Genomic DNA, 15,316 nt, shown 5'->3' on the forward strand with positions numbered 1-15,316 from the left:
AAATAAAGGGTTCATTCCCTAACGCTTTCGCTCTGCTTAATTTCTTTCCCATGATTTCCTCTTACAGCATCTCTCTCTCTTCCGTTTTGCCTTTTTGCTCCCCTCTCCTGCGTGTCGTTTTGGAGTTTTCTCTCCACGTTCTACGGTACCTGTTTCTTATGTCTTCTTTCTGTCGTGCTTGCGTTGTCCCTAATCCCCCTCTCGCCCCTCCCTGCCCAGACGACAACGGGCCTCCCCCTGTGCGCTGCTGTGCGGACACGCGCATTCCATGCCCTGCAGACGCTACACAGGGAGCTCTGGCACACAGCAGCACGCGCGCGCCTGTGGTGCGAGCGCATGCGCCACATAATGATCTTTGACGGGAGCACAAGCAGCCGCTCCCGTGAATATCACTGTGCTGCAACATGCGCAGTGTGTGCAGGGAGAACCCGAGCCTCACGGGGAGCCCGCATTGTGCATAACCCCGGCTCCTCATAGCCCGTGCCACGCAGAGCCGCGGGGGTCAAGGGACGCACTCTGTCCGCCCCTGTTCTCATCCTGGCTTCTGCCTCCTGTCCCTTTGTCTGGCACATCTTACTGTCACTGTGAGGCGCCGAGCGGAGCCTGCCCTGGGAGAGCGAGCGCCTGGCTGTGGACTGGACTGCATTGCCGGCTGCAGGTGGAGCTCTCTCTGCCGAGGCTCCACGTTGCTCCCTATAATCAGTCACGAGAGAAGAGGTTGGTTTAGTTTTCTTTGTTTATGTTTTCGTGTCTGCAACATAGAATTTCTCCTTGGCAGTGCAGTGACTCATGTAATGATTTCCAGGGCAGTGGTTTGTATAAATAGGATGCGGAGCGCCACCACCATCCGGGTTTACCTGTTCTTTCATTGAAGCCAGCCTCGCTAGTAAGTTGTAGTGTGTGCGCTGTGCACCGCCGCTGCAGTATCCAGTGTACTGATGCTAGGGGTGGCAGTGTGGTAAGCGGCGCGTGGCACGGACAGAGTACTTTCTTACACCTTGACTTTATATCACACAATACAACGGGCTGTAAGCGTGCACAGAATGCAGCCCGTTTTACCATATGTTTTAATGAGCGTGTGCAGGTGTGCGCGTACATTTCTAAACACGAATGCAGTAATAAAGCAGGCGGACGGGCGGGTGGATTGATTGGGTCGGTGGGCTTGGGTGGGTGCTTTTATTTTGGACAGATCGATGCATGGATGGACAGATGTGTCGGCCAACGGCCAAACAGAAAAAAATCATTACTCGTAAATTAAATAATGACGTAGGAACCCGCGCTGCATTTGAGTTGCTTTTCAGTGTGTGGTAGCTGGTGTGCTCTCGGCATAAGGACTTTGGTTAGTGCCAGTGGAGATGCACCTGTGCCATATTTTGCAGACTCGCGTGCCTGTGGTTAGCCATATCTGCAAGGCTGTTGTGACACATGCATATACAGTAATGGGCATGACCTTTCCACATTCAATTTTGATCCAAATACCAAATGCAGCGGCCATGCGGGTTCCCATTTGAAGGACCACACACACGCACGCACGCACGCACTCACTCACTCTCACTCACTCTCTCTTTAAAAAGACACACTGGAGACTGTAGTCAGTTTCATATTATGGCCATGGGTTAGTCGTATAATGCAAATTTAAAAGCAAGGTGTACAATCCCCAAACAAGGAAAGAGAATCAGTGCGGATTGTGCCCAGTTGGTTTCTTGGTAATGTGCTCCTTCCTGCGTGGCTGCTTTTCTTATCCGGCTTCTGGGCGCCTTTGGCTTGCTTAAGAATTCCCCTTGATATTGAACTTTATTTTTTAGAAACATTTAAAAATGGTGCACATTAGTCCCAGAGGTAGTTCAGACCTACCTGTTCAGACCTACCTGTCATTTGTTTTGGTGCTGTGTGTTTTGCAGCCTGGCAGCACTGTCTGCTTTTTATGTACATGGTGCTGCTACCATGGTACTCAATACCAATACGCAAGTTCCTCTGCACCTATGAGTCTATGAACTATGGTGTCACAGCCTTGTCTAGGAACGGCCAACCATTTTTAATTGGCTCTTTGTCTTTTGTGAGTGAGTAGACCTGTAGAGCACAGCGACAACACAGACAATGAATCACTTCTAGGCGCTTCCAGACTGAGCAGTGCTATCAATAGTCTTTCGTGTTTGTATAGCACTGAACCCTGGTATTCAGCTATTTCTAGACCTCCCTAAAATTCACTGAGAGGTGAGATGGCTCATCCCGTGTCACACATCTCAGCTCGGGGTCAGCCCAGGCTTAGCACCCACTTCCCCCAGCAATGTCCCACTAGACCACTTGTGTTTTTACGTCTTGTAACAGCTTGTATTGTAAACAATGTCTGGGCGAACATGCCCGGATAAGCAGCTGCTCTTACTGGGTCCGGATATAGCGCGGTTCTACCTCTGCGTGGCCACTTGGCACTGAATTTATTTTACATGACGAGGACCCAAGCTGGAATATTCTCTGCATCAGGAGCACGTGGAAAGGGGGGATACTTGGTATAAAACAGTCTACTGTGTGCTGTGCGGTGTTGTGTGTGTGCAACAGAAACCAGGTTGTGATGGGAAGTGCTAGGCAGCACACTGTAACGTTGTTTATTTGACATGTTTACATTGAATCGTGTCTACTTACAATTTGAGGCACAAGGGAATACAGTCATTTGACCAGAATCACACAATGCTTGATCCTGTGGTGAAAGCCAGGATTAAACCATGGTCTCCAGACTCCAAATTCAACAACACTAAACCACATCACTTGCAGAAAATATTCTTTAAGCAGGAGTGATATGCATTGATCCTACAGTCACTGCGGATGACCCAAATGCGAGCTGACCAATGCCTGGCTGTCTCTGAGATGATTGACAGTCCCCATAAGCCGACGAAGTTGGACGTAACTCAAGACCAACAAGTCATGCCTTCCACTTCATGGAGATCCTCCCAGTGTCATTGCATTTTGAATTATCTTTTCTTATAGATGTAACTTTAACATCGTGAGGCAGATGTTTTGGCAACAACTGGTTTCAGGGGAAAGCTCAGCGGCAATGTGCTCGCCTTGGAAGCAAGACGACGCGGAGCAACACAGGTTTGATCCCCGGGTCCGCGATTAGAAACCTCTGGGTATTAAGCGCGTTATAAATAACCTATCATATCATAACTGCTGGTCAACAAGTGCCTTCTATTGAAATATTGGAAAGGCATGTTTGGAAAGAGGTTGTGCATTCACTCCTTCTTTGCTGCACATGAATGTTCCTATTTTTCAGGCGGCGTTCTGTGAAACCCTTTCAAAACATACGTACAAGGGTGTACATAGAAAAGGATGGTTGAGAAGTATAGCCAGCCCCATCCAATACCCCCTTTCACCGCCGGCTGCAAACCTGTAGACCCTACTTAGGCTCCAGCTCTGACTTTGCTTCAGTCTTAAGCCGAGCGGCACATGCATGGCAACCCATTCCACTTCAGCACCAGAACGGCCTGGCTTACCTCGGTTGCATTTGAACTGAAACACCAAATGCTGCTCCCATGACCCACTGGTGTGCCCAAAGGTTACCTTAAGACCAGTAACCAATGGGTTAAACGAACCGCGACTATAGTATTGACTGATTGCAACATAGTATAAGAAAGTCATTATTTGAATGTAACTGTAACTCTGTATCAAAATGTTTGTTTGACTTCTTGACTGTAACTGCAACACTGTATAATAATTGATAACATGCCTCTAATTTCGCCACGATAACAGCGGGTTTGGGCGAGTAATAAATGTAACAAATAAAAAAATAAAAAATAAAATAAACGCTACATTGAGAACAAGGCAGTTGTTCCAGGTGCTTCCATCTGAATGGAACCTTTCCTTTGCAGTGTCCCAATGTGTTGTGAGTAGTTCTGGGCTGTGCTGCAACTCTTATGAGGATCTTATGATGTACGATTCCCTCATCAGTTTACAACAGTCGCCTTCAAACTCTGGGCTAGAGGTGCGAGAGGGTGGGCTAGGGTTGGGTGCGGCGACTTATCTAGGGGGGCCCAAGACTCAGTCAAACATTTTTTTTATTCAAGCGAAGGTAGTCAGAATAGAAATACATGTTCGTCGAGCACAGGTCTAGAGCAAGGGTTGGAGGAATAGCAGAGCACAGATGCAGCAGCCCACCAGCTCCGCTGCTAGACTTCTAAAGGGGCCCCAGGCTCCCAGGCAATTACTTAATGAAAGGTGTTTACAAAAAACAGGGCTGTGCGCATCGTCCCTTTAAAAAAATAAAAATAAAAAAATTGCCTGGAGTGGCGTCGCTTCTTTAGAATTGTATGTGTAGCCTTTTTTGCGTTGGCGTTTGTGTGTTTTCCATTCTAATTTAGTTCTCTGGGTATTGTGCAGCCAATCAAATATTTAAAATCTGCCTCGGGTGCAGTGTGCAAGTCCACGGATGAGCATTGGTTGCTTGTTGTGGGCCGTATCACAGATCATCTTGGACCAGAGTAGTCCGCCAAGCCATGAGCTTTTGCACCGCCAGATAATAAACATGTTGGCTACCCAAGCCCCCCAATGGCATTACAGGTGCGCGCCTTAAGCCTGCACACTCATGTGCTCGTGATCTGGGTTGCATCACCTGAGAGAAGTAATTCTCACTCCTCATCAGAGCTACCTACATATTCTCAACTTGTGTCTCTTTACATGTGTCTCTTTACATGTTGCTTTAAAACCACATGTCGGGGACTCAGCAGCAACGTAAGCATAGCATGTTTTCTTTTAGAAGTGTTGTAGCCTATTGTAGTTAGTCTTCTATGTCAATAGCCCACATCGGCTGGATAGACAGCGGGGTGCGCGGGCAAAGTAAAGGGAAAAGCAATGATCGTTGCCGGGTCTATGGCTGTGAATAAATACCATCTAGTGCCTTTCCGGTTCTGCCTGCACAAAGCCCCAGGCTAGTCATACATTCCCAATCTCCACCCATTTGGCTTCACTTGAATTCATCTGGTATCTTTTGTGGGAGAATATAGGTCACCCTCATATTAGACTATTGTATTGCAACTCTCCAAGATGTTGCTTTGAAGGCATTCTCAATTTCTGCTTCAATAAGAATGTCCAACATTTGACCTTGAATGTCATTGGACATCGTGAAAAGCTGCTTTGCCACATTTCTGGAGAGTAATCTGGCATCGGACGGGGTGTCCTATGTTCCATTCCATGAGAATACACGGGTTCAGCTTCGGTTGGACACCAAGGGAGCCATCACAACAGAGATCCGTCCGGCAAAAGGATTACAACTTGGATGTGTTAACCTGCACCGGGCCAATTAGCTGAGCGGGTAATGAAGGGTTAGGAACTTTTGTCCTTGCATAGGGGGAAATAGGGTGATGTGGCTATCTTATGCCGATGATGTGCTCTTGATAGACCACACATTGGTAGGTCTTATAAGAACCACAAATGAGCTAAGTTGCTACTTTAAAGAGAATGATCAGCATATACATTCCGACATGACTACATTTCTGAGAGTAAGGAAGGGGCATAAACTGGCTCCACGCGTAGTTTTAAAAGAAGGTTGCATCGAGCAAGTAACTGCATATAAGTATTTGGGTTTGGACATAAATAAAAGCAAAAATGATATGGAGCTAATTTCAGCTAAGTTAAATAATGCAATACCCCTGGCTGGGTTGTTGAAAAGCTTTGCAGTAAAGATGGCCGGTTTCAACATGCGCGGAGTCATATGAATTCATAAGCAAAGTATAATGTCATCAATATTCTCTGGGCTTGATGGTACTTATATGGAGGATACAACAAGCTAGATGAAAAGTATCAAAGGGAAGATCTGGAGGTGAATATTGGACTCCCGCAGTGTGTTCCGATAGAAGCCCTCAGGCTAGAATTAGGACTGATTTTGTTAGAAGGACAATTCCTATAAAGAAGAGGTATAATGTTATTAAAGGCATTACAATCCCACAAGTGTCCGCTACTGGCCCTGTTAGGAAGTAATATGAAGGAAAAGAATGGCGGGCCACCAAAGGTGAACCAAAACATCTTTAGTACGATCGGGTGGTCCCCGAATCTGGGTTTAGATTTACCCCTTCTAGTGAAAGCGTTTTCCCGTTGAAAGATCAAAGAATAGGACTGGAGTGGGAACCACGAACATTTAAAAAGCTATAAACCTATAAAGGCTATTTGGAATGTCAGGTGACGTATTTACAGCCCCGACTGTATCAGGATCCATCTCCCTCTCCAGAGTTTCGTAGATTCATATTGTTATTGCGTTTTAACAAACTGCCTAATCTTGTGGTAATTGGCCCCAGGAAAGGACTTACACCTGATCACAGGGGATGTAGGCTGTGTAAAATAAAGGAAGTAACAGAATCAGATAGACACGTGATGACGAGTTGTACAATTCTGGCGGCTGTATATATTTCCTTTTTGGGTGAATTTGTACATAATTTAGATACAAACAAAGCATTTTTGTAGATGGTACCTAATGGTAACAAATACCCATTTAAATAGGACATTATTTAGGTTAAAGAGAATAACCGTGGAGTTCTCAGATGTGGAATGCCATTCTAATATGGATATATGGGTTGATAAAAGACATGGAAGGCTATCAATCATAGGAAGACTGTCTGCTGGCTATGATAGGAAGTGACACTTTTATTGTAGAAGTGGTTACAGAATATATTGAATTTTAATTTTGGTATAATTATATACTTTGTGAATTGTATAAATTAATTTTAAGTTTTAATATGTTGTCTATAACAATATGATTCAAACGTTTTTTTTATAACTAAATGCATGAATACAAAAATAAAAAAAGTATCCTGTGTTACTAGAATTTGTATAGCACACTCCTGCAAATGGTATGGCCTTGGGGTACTTTGTCAGCCTTATAGCATTGTGTCGCCCGGGTTTCCGATATGTCGTAGCGATGAGGCATCGTTGCCATGGGTGATGGGTGGTGTGAGACCCATTTTGGAAAAGATGATGTTGTTGTCTCTGATGGTCTACAATCATAGAATATGAGCACCCTGATATGTAACACTAAACAATACTTGTGTTCTACATGGTCCGAGGGGCTGAAATAACTCAAATGCAAGGATACTGAAAATAATGCGTGCATCAGTATGCTTTGTGAAGAAAAGATTCCCTGCAGCAGATACTTCTAAGAAAAAAAGCAGATACTTCTTTTTACCGAAACCATCAAGTGCTGCTTTGGACTCTTCATGGAGGGGTCTAAAGGCTCCTCCTCGGAAAGTAACCTCCAATCACGGGACAAGAGAATTACAGTTTATATAATGAGACCGTGCAGTGAACGCCACATTCTTTTCAACTTTTCAATATTTCCATATGAATTTGGCATACCTGGACATTTCCAACTGCAGAGGATTGCCTGCTATAAGCATTCAATCAGGAAGGCACCAAGAGGTCTTATTGTTGTGGTCTAAAAGTCTCCCCAATTGGCCTTTTGCTTATCCACACATCTTCAAGCTCCCCAAGCTTTGCAGTGCTGACCTGTGAATATTTATCACCTGCAGTTGGAAGGTCCTATTCGCAAACGAAAGAGGGAACCTCAGAATTATTCCATTATGTATTGCAATCGTAGAGCAAGAGCGAGGGTGGGGGGGGGGTGTTATAGGCTGCTTATCGCCATCTTCCACAAAACAAAGCAAGAGCTCCCTCATGGTAATGACTTCAGGTCACTGGCACATGGGTTGTACTTAAACTGCAGTGTGTGGCAAATAGGTGCAGGATGCCTCCAGGAGCGGCATCGCTGGCAGGGTGGCATCACCGTCTACATCTTGACAGGGGAACTGCAGTGTATAGCAAATAGGTACAGGGTGCCTCCAGCAGTGGTGTCACTGGCAGGGAGGCACCACTGGTTCTATCTTGATGGAGGAACTGCAGTGTGTGGCAAATAGGTGCAGCATGCCTCCAGCAGCAGCATCACTGGCAGGGAGGCACCACCGGCTTCATCTTGATGGGGGAGCTGCAGTGTGTTGCAAATAGATGCAGGATGCCTCGAGCAGCAGCAAGTACTTAAACTGGAATAAAATGTCTTGCTGATACTTACCAGATCAGGGTTCTGCCGGAATCTATCGAGACATTCCTGCAAAAGATCTCTTTCTTGATGTTACCAACACGTCGGCAGACCAACCGTGGGAAAATAGAGTTCACGACATTGATATCGTCATTATAGACAGACTCTAACCTAGGTGAACACAATTTTTCAGTAGAGAAATCTCGAAATTAGGAGATTTACAGATGAAGTTGTTTATTTATGTAATTGTTTTATAAACTCATGGAAAGTATTTATTTTCACTGTTTTTGTGCATTACACTTTGTGGATACTCCATTTACTTCTATGCAATAATATGATTTTGTACAAAGCATTGTGCTAAGAAAATCCCTCAATGGAAATTTACATTTTGTAAATTTACATTAACTGTGGTTGATCTAGAACCTTCTGGTTATATGTTGTAAACATCACGTACCCCATTTGTTAGTTTGTTTTTTCTTGTGTTTGACCTAAGTAAATTAATGCATTTTTTTTACAGTATCAGTTTTTTAGATCACCATACCTGGAGTACTTCAAGGGATATCTGGCAGGGATACCCATACCCATTAATGTTTCATAAATAAGCTATTATACATATGGTCCCACAGTGCAACGAATATTTGTGCATACTAGTATTTAACCCCAACCACCATTGGTAGTAGGGGTTTCTCGTTCTATGTAGATGTACTTAAACTGGGACATAAACGCACAATCTGCTCTCTCTATCTCTCTCTGACTTTGGCTTATGGCCATTTTTGATGACAGAGGGCCCATGTAACTTACCAGGAACAACTTGAACTTAAGGAAACAGTTTCCTCCATTTCTTTTGGTTGTATAATGAGTTATGCTGTGTTTGTATATTGTGCAATCTCGGTAGATCAGGTCCGACTCAACACATTCTCACTAACTTTCTAGAAGGGTGCAGAACGGCAACATGTTGGTAAACGAGTCTTATTCCTGCAACGTGGCTTAACCGCTCATCTCAAATGCCACATCTTTAAGCCCTGCCAAGGTGCTAGTAAAGTAGCTTCTAGTTTACAGGTAGCACATTCAATGATATGCTAACACAGACAGTGATGGCTCATCAAAACATAGCCTAACCTCTCGTAACATTAGTAGGATCATAACATCCTAATGTAAGACATATAACAAACCATAATTTAGCATAATACCATAATCAACAGTATACTATGTTGCCATTGTATAGCATAACAAAACGTATAACATATCACAGAATAACATAACACGCATGAAATCCATACCATATCGTGACATTACACAACCACACCATAACAAATGACCTCAAAGAATACATATCACAACATTACATACAATATAACTTCATAGAATATCATAACAATACACTATATCATGGCATTTCATATCATAACATTACACAGCATAAAACTTAATATATTATACCATAACAAATCATAACATAACACATAAGACGGTACGACATCCTTTCATCGCCTGCCTTTTCGTCCCCAGGCTTTTCAAAGTGCACATTCCATCGAATGTGCTCATTGATTTTTTTAGGGGGGGTGGGAAAGGGCAGATAAGGGTTTGTTTGGGCGGGTGGGCAATGGCAAATAATAAGTGTGGGATGCCGGTTTCGGGGGGTACCCCCCCAAAAAATAAAATGAAAAAACGATGAGCACATTCGATGGAATGTGCATGTTAAAAAGCCTGGGGATGAAAAGGTAGGCGATGAAATGACATGGAACCCATAAGACACTGCACCGCAGGCACATAAGTAGCATAACGCAGCATAGCATTTCTTTTACAAGAAATAACATGACATCATTGCATATAACATTATTCCATAACAAAACGCAACATATTATCATATATAACATAACATAATAGAGACACAATCTGATTTTGGAGGCAACTCCAGGCGTATGCCCAAGCCATGTGGGTAGGCACTGCTGAACACGCACAGCTCACTCCTCCGCCTTGTCGTTGATGAAGCAGCAGGTACCACCCTCAATTCTTGCACTGAGCTTCTGCTGCTTCTTTTACCCAGTATTTAAATTAACATACATTGACAGACCTCCCCCTCCACCACGTGCACGTGAGGATGCAACGCAAGTGATGGGTGCTGGGCCATGGGCAGGCTATGTCACCAGTGCCATGGGCAATAGGCCCAAGGACCGAACCAAAAAACACAAAATGCTGGTGCGGGCCCATTTTTGTTGTACAAAATGGGCGACTTTTGGAGCCAATGTGGGCCAGGTTGAGGAGTTACTTCACTATGCGGCTAATTGTTCTGACCAGTTTTGTTGAATAAATATTCTTTAAAATGCACAATATGCAGCACGTTTTATTAAAAAAACTCCCCCTTGAGTACTATTCAAACAGTGTCCCAAAAGGAATGAATAGCCATGTGCAACTGTGGGCCACTTTTTTATGGCCTAGTCTGACCCTGCTGGAGATTCGTCCTGGAGGGTCTCGCTACTATTCCTGCCCTGCTGTTTCTTGCCACATTTACTTGTGTTTCTTGAGCAGGTGTCACACGGTCGCATTAGCGCTCAGAGTAGATGGTTCCGGAAGGGGAGGATACGGCATTCTCGTTTTTTTTTCACATGACCAACCTTGTGGTATCATTCTGTGCACTCGTCTGTTCAGTTAAGTTACCTCTACAAAGCGCGTTCCCATTGTAAAGTGTAACAAGGGTTGTGCTTAGAGACGTTATCAGTGACTTTGAAGTTTGGCCTACCACGCCCAGAGCCTGCCTATACAATGCCAATGTAATGCCCACCCACAGTGGGACACGTATGTTATTACCTGTCAACCAATAAGATACTGCCTGATGGTAAAAGGAAAAAAAATAACCGCTTTACACGCGTTCTAAAGGCCAAGAACTGTAGACAATGGACACAAAATAAAATAAATACTGGTTCCAGAAACTGCACTCATCAGTTGCCTCCAATAAAACGTTCTTTATTGAACTGACAGAGTTTCACTAAAGTGAGTGAGACCAAATGACGTTGGACGTGTTAGTAGGGAGACATAGCAGAATGATTACCCGCGGAAGAATACGCCCTGCTGTGGCACAGTGACTTATGATCACTACGCACTTGGTCCAATATTTACAGAGAGGTGTCTGCCGGGTTGAGAATCCTGTTTAACTATAACTGAATGAAGATGGCTCCAACGCCGCACAATGTTCCCGCCCTAATCCGATGCAATAACACCGCGAACCCACGGGTGTCCTGGTTCCATTTCAGAGTGTGCTACTTGCAGTCCCAGCATTTCCTCAGATCCCCGCGCGCGTCTTTAGAAAGCGCTGACTACCCACCATCCGCCTGAAGATCGTCTGTCTAGTAACATATGACAGTATGCATACATGTCACAACATAATCCGCATAATTTGACGCGGCAAGAGCGTATGATTTGTGCCTGAAATGGATGCAGTGCATTTTGCACGCCCACCCGCTCTTTAGCTCCCCACACCTGCCTTGATATAAACCCAGCCATGACAAGCAATTACAGACTGCTGCTGACAGCGGCGCGGGAATGCACCTAAAAGCACGCTTTGGAAACGATATCCCCGACAAATGTATACTGTGCTCTTGGGAACAGGCACAAATCCACATCGTCGAGGAAAACTCCCTTCCTCCCCCTTTGAAAGATTTCATAACTTCGGCACGAGGGCATAATACTGACACATGGGGCCTCATTATGACCCTGGCGGTAGCCTGCCGCCGGAGTCATGAATTTACAGGCGCCGGGAATGGGCAATTACCCCGGCGGACCCAGTAATTGCCCATTCCCGAGCGCCGGTAAATATTAGTCCCCATTCCCATATGAGTGCCATTGGACTCAATGGGAATGGGAAGGCCGGATGCACCGGCACCATCCGTGAATGGTCCCGGTGCATCTGACATGGTCTGCTCGCGGGTGCCGGTCTGTCCGCCAGGTCAGACCTGGCAGCCGGAAAAGGCACCCGCAAGCAGACCTCGTAGTTTGCCGGTCAGGTAACAATGGTACCGGCAAGCTTACCAGTACCGTTGTTACCGGACCGGCAAGCTTATAATGAGGCCCAATGTCACAATAAACTTGGAAAGTACTGCGTCACCATTGAAATTACTAGCGTGCATATATTGCGTTGTGCAGATACACAAAATCAGTTTATAAGGCCGCAATTCCATTGGAAAAGGTTCTGTAAATCTAAGTCTAAGACTCGGCAGGGACGTGAAGTAGCACCAGGTCCCTCTGGACCATGGTATTCTGGCTGTACGGCTCCACTGGTTGGTGGCTGCCTTGTTGCCATTACCACAAAAGAAGACTTCATTGTACTCTGGGATAAGCCACCGAGCCATTCAAGTGTAAACGTCTACTGCATAGTCCTGCAGGCATCTATGGCCGGGGCTCTGCCAGACCTGGAGCTCCAAGTCTTCAGAATTCATGACCAGATAAGGCCAATCTGTCTAATCTGTCTAGGATGTCCTTTTTCAGGGCTGAGACCACACCTGGAAAATTTCACTGGGAAGAAGTCTGTGAAGTTGTAATGTAGCTACCCCCACTGATTGGGAGGATATCAAGATTTTAGAATTCATGTATTTTTTTTTTTAATAACTCTTTTAATACCTGAGTTTGGTTTCTAAGCGCGGATCCAGGATTCGAACCTCTATGGCTCCACGTGGTCTTGCTTCCAAGACCAGCCCGTTGCCCCTGTGCTATGGATGCAACCATGTGACAGGGGCTTTGGACTCTTACACTACCCCCTATACACCATAAATATGGATGGACTGCTGCAGTTGCTATGAAGAAAAACTGCAATCACAAGAGGAATCTGGCCGGTAGACTGAACAGAAGAGAAGCAGCCTGGGACCGGCAAACTTCCAGTCCATCTTGACAGCCACATTCTGTGGAAAACATGCACCCTTCCACCAGGGCGAGACCAGGCCAGTGCTACCTCTCCTTGACTTGTCAGGACCAGCTTTGATGGAAGCCTCCACCCCTGGGCCTTTCAGAAGCCTTGTTACATCTGGTCACCGTTTGCACCTGACGACACAGACACGAGCGAACTGGTACCAAGATGTCCCAGCTACTGGAAGAACGTGAAGGCTGCAGCTACCCAATGCAGTGTGAAGATCATCAAACTCCCCACCCGGAGTGACTTCACATTGAGCAGTGCCTCACTGCCAACGATGCTGCTGCTGGAGGCACCCTGCAACTATTTGCTACACACTGCAGTTCCCTCGTCAAGATGGAGCCGGTGGTGCCTCCCTGCCAGCGATGCCGCTGCTGGAGGCATCCTGCACCTATTTGCCACACACTGCAGTTCTCCTGTCAAGATGGAGCCGGTGGTGTCTTTCCTGCCAGCGATGCTGCTGCTTGCCTCCCTGCCAGCGATGCCGCTGCTGGACGCATCATGCACCTCTTTGCCACACACCGCAGTTCCCCATCAAGATGGAGCCGGTGGTGCCTCCCTGCCAGCGATGCCGCTGCTGGAGGCATCCTGCATCTATTTGCCACACACCGCAGTTTCCCCGTCAAGATGGAGCCGGTGGTGCCTCCCTGCCAGCGATGCAGCTGCTGGAGGCATGCTGCACCAATTTGCTACACACTGCAGTTCCCCAGTCAAGATGGACCCGGTGGTGCCACCCTGCCAGCGATGCCGCTCCTGAAGGCATCCTGCACCTATTTGCCACACACTGCAGTTCCCCTGTCAAGATGGAGCCGGTGGTGCCTTTCCTGCCAGCAATGCCACTGCTTGCCTCCCTGCCAGCGATGCCGCTGCTGGACGCATCATGCACCTCTTTGCCACACACCACAGTTCCCCATCAAGATGGAGCCAGTGGTGCCTCCCTGCCAGTGATGCTGCTGCTGGATGCATCCTGCACCTATTTGCCACACACTGAAGTTCCCTGTCAAGATGGAGCCGGTGGTGCCTCCCTGCCAGCAATGCCGCTGCTGGAGGCATACTGCACCTATTTGCCACACACTGCAGTTCCCTTGTCAGGATGGAGCCGGTGGTGCCTCCCTGCCAGTGATGCTGCTGCTGGAGGCATCCTGCACCTATTTGCCACACACTGCAGTTCCCCTGTCAAGATGGAGCCGGTGGTGCCTCCCTGCCAGCAATGCCGCTGCTGAAGGCATACTGCATCTATTTGCCACACACTGCAGTTCCCTTGTCAAGATGGAGCCAGTGGGGCCTCCCTGCCAGCGATGCCGCTGCTGGGGGCATACTGCACCTATTTGCCACACACTGCAGTTGCCCGTCAAGATGGAGTTGTGGTTGCACACATCGGATTTCTTTCAGTGCATCAGGAGCCACACGTGTGCGTGCGCCCTGCACCATGACCTTCAAGGAGAACCCACACTAGTGGAGGCTTTGACTCCACCGCGAGTACGGAGTCACTCACGCTCTGTCGCAGGGACTTTGAAAGCTGCATGTTCCTTGGTAATATGTCACGGGGCCCAGGTATGAATGAGATGCAGGTCGGGTTTGTTAATCTGGCCCCAGGTGTGCTGATAGGTGAGAAATTGGATGGTGTCGCAATGAGGACCACAGTAAGGCCTCTGGGGTGACCTAGTACTGGTCCACCTCCTTCAATCTCCGCCACTGCAAAGCAACATTGCGGCTTACAGAACGAATCCTCTTTGGTTGGGTGCCCCAAGAAGGGCATCTGATCCTTTTTGCAATGCTCTGTGTGCACACATACAATGTATATTTAATCCACAACAGGCTATGTGACACTTTTCTTGAAGTGCGCAACGTGTTGATTAGAATTGCAGTTGTTGCAGAAACAACCTTCTTTTCTAGTTTATTGTCATTGAGTGTGGTTGAATGTCGAAAGAATGGACTGAAACTACCTTTCATAAATGTGTTTTTCATGTGGTTTGACAAAGACACGTACACACATTTTGTCCCTTTCACGAAGAAAACACCGCCCGTTAATGGCCCTGGAATGCTTTGATGCAAACATTAGACCTCACGCTCAGTGTTCAACAGGTGTTTGAGGCAGTTCCAGAAAAACAGCATATTAGGGTAAACTGGAACCAGTTCTGTCAGTATCAAGTGTTGGACAGCCAAGAGCAAAGCAAATGGAGCGAAGCCCCCCTTGCGGGTGTAATCTCAGGTAGAGGCACTGCTTTATTTTAGAAAGCAAAGAAGCTGCCATCCCACTGTGTTCCACCGAAGGGTATAGATCTTCTCATTGTGTCCTCGCAATGCGAACAGTCTATCCGATTGCACACAGTTTGCTCTTTTTACCCTGTGAAGATCACAGTCGCATGGCCATCCTATGGCCATGCCTAGAGCCTCCTTTGTGT

The 15,316-nt window shown here is 46.4% G+C and overlaps 1 protein-coding gene across 4 annotated transcripts in view; it reads left to right on the forward strand.

The window, feature by feature from the left end:
* The first annotated feature begins 290 nt into the window (after window positions 1–290).
* The window catches only part of PLCB4 (phospholipase C beta 4), a 1,535,154-nt gene continuing 1,520,128 nt past the window's right edge, over window positions 291–15,316 (forward strand). For 2 of the 4 annotated variants that reach the window (XM_069608295.1, XM_069608297.1), the window contains exon 1: window positions 291–717. The gene's annotated coding sequence lies outside the window, so the exon portion shown is untranslated. The remainder of the gene's footprint in view (window positions 718–15,316) is intronic. The other 2 variants (XM_069608296.1, XM_069608298.1) reach the window with 1 other exon arrangement.

Source organism: Ambystoma mexicanum, chromosome 4q (genome assembly GCF_040938575.1).
Source record: "Ambystoma mexicanum isolate Mex_15411 chromosome 4q, UKY_AmexF1_1, whole genome shotgun sequence".
NCBI classification, from domain to species: Eukaryota; Metazoa; Chordata; class Amphibia; order Caudata; family Ambystomatidae; genus Ambystoma; species Ambystoma mexicanum.